Here is a 5,469-nt window from a genome sequence, read left to right as displayed (position 1 = left end):
AAGCCAGGATCTCAAAGGGATTCACAGACCTTAATTAAACCTCATAAATCCCTAATTGATAGATGAAAATTCTGAGTCACAAAAAGGTGAAGTGATGTGCTCATGGTGCAACAGTGAGTCAGTTGCAGAGCTTGGAGCAGGGTTATGGTGATCCCAATCCAGTACTCAGCATCTCCTCCACTTGACAGAGTTTTTGGAAGACCTGTATCTGCTTGGAGAGCAAGTTCAACACCTGCCTGATGCAGCTCCCAGTGGCCGTTTAGCCTCCAGTGGGAAACAACCATTAATGGTGTTTCGTATTGTGGTACCCAGCCCAGCTAAGGGTGGAGCCTAGGTTGCAGGAGTACTGTATTACCTGGGAAGAGCTCAAACCACCCAACTCCCCACTGACTGTGACCCCAAAGCTGCCCTGGGGCCTGTGGCTCAGTTAATGGTTATTTCCAAATCCCTAAGTGGCAACCACAGGACAAGACAAGGCCCTTCACCCTCCCAAAAGGGTGGCCTGACAGGGGAGGGCCTTCATGCCCTGAAAAATGCCTGTAGGAGCAATGTTTTTATCCCCACCATGGCCCTACAGAGGCACAGTGCAGCCTGAACCCAGAGACCCAGGCAGGCACTCAAGCTAGCTCCTCGTTGTTGGGTGGCCTCAGTCAAGTACTTTTCTTCCTCTGTTTCCCTCCCCAGACTTTGGGCAAGTCCCTTTCTTCCTCTTTTTCCCTCCCAAGCCTTTGTTTTCACATCCATAGCATGTAGGCTCAGCAGGACCAGGACCCTCCCGGCTGGGCGTTTGCACAAAGCGGCTCTGTTGGAGTCTGGCTGGGCTGGCAGGATGGCACGGCCCTCCCCGCCCGTCCCGCCTCGATGCTGGGGAGCCAGTCCCTCTTCGTGGACATCGTCACAGTCTGCTTTCCAATTATAGCATTGCAGGGCTGCGACAGTGTTTAATTGTCTGCGTTTTATAAACACTAAATGGCCTTGGCTGACGCCCGAGTTAATGATCCCCTGCAGAAGCGACTTTGGCCAGCCGGCTCCCAGCTGGGCCCTCACCACGCCCACCAGAAAGGGTCAATTAAAAAAAGATGGGAGAGGATAAAAAACACAGAAACAACTTAAAAAACGATGCTGCACCTGAGGAAATGACATATACCCACTCCTCTGCCAGTGAGCTGCGATGCCTCTGCTGAGTTGGGCTTTCCTGAAGGCACCAAACAGCAGCACCTCTAAGCCCACCTGCCTTCCACAGGCAGTGCCAGCTGCCCACACCTGAGGACCCTTTCTCAACCATCCCAGTGACCCCCTGGACCAGGGTATGACAACAGCAGAAGACCTGTAACAGGATGAGCAGATCAATTCACCTACCATGTCAAACCTACATTTCTTTCCTCCGAGTTTTCCCCTCTCTTGATATCAACAAAGGAAAAAACCCAACACAACTCACCTCAAAAATGCAAACAGAATGAAAACCCCCACAAGAGTAAATAGCCAAGGCTTTTATGCTAATGCAAGAGTCGCTAACAGCATCAAAACAAAGGGAAAATCTCTGGGTCAAATTTGCAACTGATGTAAATAAGCCTATTGAGTTTCACTGAAGAGCACTGACTGCCATACAGTATGTATACAGGTATATATGTTGTCCTCATCCCCCTCTGCTACCGCATCCCAATCCAATGGCATGACAGACACTGGAAGGGGAGCAGTATAATTTTTGCATATGCACCACTAAAGCTCAGCATTTCTATTTAAAAAAAAAAAAAAAGAAAAAAATAAAAACAACAAAAACCCAAATGGGGCGAGCACACAGCTGCAAGGCGGGCTGGGTAATTGTGCAATGCTGGGAACTCTTAGGTAGTTAATAATTATACTCAACCTTCGGTCTAGTTCCTAACAACACCCCTAGGCGTGTCGCTCTTACAGAATAAGGGCACACGCCCTGCTGTGTCTCCTTGCTTAACAGGAACACAAAGTACAGTAGTAGGAGGTGTTTCCTTGAACTCTGAACAATTGGACATTTAAGGATTAATTACTGTTAAGGAGCTTTGGACTGGCAAACACACTAACTCAGCTCTTGGCTGCGTCTCCCAGCCAAGTTCTCTCAGTCATCCTAATTAGACATTCTGATACCATCTTTAATTATATGATCTCACATGCTATTTTTTTTTCTTCTTCTTTTTTTTTCTTCTTACACTGAACCCCTGTCTCCTGCAGCACATTGAGCGGGCAGAGCATAGAGGGGTGAACTGGAGGCGAGAAAGGTGCTTGGCTGGGAGTCGCTGCCCTCCAACTTGCTCGGTGCAGCAGCAAGACCATGCACTGTTGGGACCCGAGGCAATTGGGACCTGAGCTCCCCACACTGCTCAAAACACCCCGGGTCTTTCACAAGAGGGAGGAAAGTGTTAGGCCTGCCACAGCTCCCTCTCTGCTGTGGGCAAGACAGAACGTATACTGTATTTGTCAGTATTGACTGCAGCCCGGCTGGAATAATCCTGCACTGCACAATATCCCACGCCAGCCGCAGCGAGTGCGTGTGTGTGCACATGTATACACACACACTCTCTCCTGTACACACCTTGATCTTGTTGAAACAACAGGAGGAGCATAGTGCATGTTATTAATGTTTTTCACTTTTGTAAACATTGCATTGCTGGGGCGATGCTCCTGCGCCTCAACATGCAGCACCCAGTGGTGCTATGGGCCTGCCGCCCTCCCATCTCCCTTGACCCAGGGCCTGCCAAAAGCTGCTGAAGCTGCTTCACATTCAAGATGGTCCGGTTGGACTGTAACATCTGTCCTAGGAAGGGATCTGGCAACATCTGAGAGTCAGTAACCAAGATCACCTTTTTTTCCTGTGTGCTGTCATATGCTGCCCACCCTCCTGCAGCCCCCCCTTCCCCCAGATGCGAGGAGGGAAGTTTTGGGCAGCGTGCTTTCAACTGAAGTGCTGCTCTGCTGAGCTGGAAACTCAGTATACCCTGAGGTCAACTGAGGTTCACTGAGCTGGGGAACTCCTTAAATGGTATAGTCTGAAAAGCCATTGCCCTTCATCTTTGCAAGCAGCACAGGGATAGATGGGTGAGTTCTCACTGGGACCCTTTTCTAAATGCTGGACTCCCAGCCTGGTGTGAACATGGGGGCAAAGAGGCAGCTGCAGCATCTCTGCTTTCTCCAGCTTGTTCCCTGAAAATGACTCCAAGATCCACCCCTGCCTCTACCTTCCAGAAGAACTGGTTGGCCTCAGCCAGGAGGGTGTATGGCTCCTGTTCTCGCCCCATGATCCTGGGGCTAGTGAACCTGGCATGCATTCCAGCAGGGTCTCTGCCCTGCTTGTACTCCTGTAGGGTCTGAGCTAGACTGTGGGCCTAAGCACCACTGAGCACTTCACCACCGCTTCCAAAATCATGGGTGAGGAAAGGAGGACCTGACTGTCCCACAGGCAGGCAGCAGTACCCCACACAGGGAGGAGCCCTCTCCTCCCAGCTCCTTGGTGTTCCTTGCTGATTCAGAGTCAACATAATGGGGCCGAGATGGCGCCATTGATCCTGCTGGGCAGGCGGAGCCACTGTATGGTAGGGATTAGTAATGACTTTCTTCCCTATGGCACCGGGTCACAGGATTCAGTCCTTTGTACAGCCCTGTGGTGGAAACTGTCTGCCTCCCTCCCTGTCACCAGGAACGTGCCTGTGGAGCAGCTGCTGGTCCTGGGGAACAGAGAAATGGCAGCAGCTGTGCAGGGAAATCAAGAGTTGGGGCCATGTGAGTAAAGAAAAACAAAATTGGAACCAGTCACCAGGGGTGGAGAGGATAGACCTACCCTACCAAGGCAGCCAGCCACACTTACAGGAGCAATTCCCCAGGAGGATCCTCTAGGACAGGCAGGTCCATGCAATCAGGGACCTGCTACAGTCAGATGTGTCTTTGAGGACTTCAAGTTGCCAAGACCTTCACTGTACAGCTCCTGCTCTGTGTCACCACAGTACAACTTTCCTCCTTGCAGCTGCCTGGGAACAGCCTGGCCACAGGCGACTGCAGCTTCTGCAAAGCCCCCACCTCCACCAGGACAACAAGAGCAGGGGGGAGGAAAATCACCCCAGGATGAACACCCATCCCAGCAGCAGGTGCTGACAGAAGAGGACACCCAAGGTCAAGGGAAGCACCTGAAGCCGATGTTTTGAAGGCATCACTCTCCTTTCCTATTCCCTCCCTTTTACCACAGGCAAGTGTCACAGGCAGTTCTTCATTTCCCCAGCTGCCAGAGGTGAGGAATGTAATTAGATACCAGTATGGCCTCAGAACACTGCTCAGAGTAGAGATTTAATCACAGTCCTTGTGGCTCCCAAACACAATGTTCAGTTGGAGGCTACAAAAGGCAGCCAACATCTCCCATCACTCCTGTGACCTGTAGCAGCCAGGGAGGAGCAGAGGGTTGCAGCCTTCTAAGCCATCATTGGCCTGGAACAAAGGCTACAGCTACTGACTGCTGCTGCACAAGGCTATGGTGCTGGTCGCTGCTGGTGCTGATGTCCAACCCCAAGCCCTGGCTTTGAGGCATCAGGGCAGGGCTGTGCCTGGCTAGACCAGAGGGGAATCTTAGATGTGGAGGGGTCATGAGCTCACCTTTCCCCTTGGATTAATAGAGACATTCATGGCCCTCTGGCATGTAACTTTTCTTTTAAGCCCACAGGCTGGCGTCTGCTGCTGTATCCTCATTAACATGAGACAAACAGTTTCAAAACTAAGTGAAGAACATTTCAGAGTGGTACTTTGACGTAAGCAACTGAGACAGGATTTAGAGAATTAGAGCATCCAGTGCTCGAATAACTTGATCTACCCAAAGGAAAAGAACTGACCTATTTCTTCTCCTTGCCCAAACCCAGCATCTCCTGCTGTGGCTGCTCACATCACTAATCACCAGCAGGAGTGTATGTCATCATGGGGAACCACTGATGAATTTGCCTGAGTCTGGGAGCCCAATCAGGGTTACAGAAAGGGGGTGGGGAGCCAGGGGGAGGTCTTTGCTCAGTTGATGGGTTGTGCCTGACCCACGAGCTCACCTGGGATCATCAGCTGTATATCCTTACTTACCTTTCCAGGGAACTTGAACAACAGCTTCTGTCTGACAGAGGAAAAATGGTAGGAGAGCCTGCAAAAGGCAAGTAGGCAACAGTTCCTGGCACTGCCTGTGAACTTGCAGAGTTGCACAGTCATTTGGGGGATGCAGGATCTAGATTACAGCCATGTAAGGCCTGTCTCCCTCTCTTCCCCCATGCTAGTCTGTGGAATGGAGCACAAAAAGGGAAATCTGAGACTCACACTGCAGCAGGATGAACAGTTTACATTCTTGTCTGCCATGACATCCTCCTCCCAGCTTAATCCTTATCTGTTTGACCTTGCATAGCCAGCATCAAAAAGGCTGATATTTAGTACAAAGGAATTCTAGAGTTCAAATGAGATAGCAATGCAAGGGGGAAAGAA

Source organism: Neopelma chrysocephalum, unplaced genomic scaffold (assembly GCF_003984885.1).
Source record: "Neopelma chrysocephalum unplaced genomic scaffold, ASM398488v2 Primary Assembly neopelma1_61b, whole genome shotgun sequence".
NCBI lineage: Eukaryota > Metazoa > Chordata > Aves > Passeriformes > Pipridae > Neopelma > Neopelma chrysocephalum.
Note: the sequence above shows the minus strand (reverse complement) of the source record.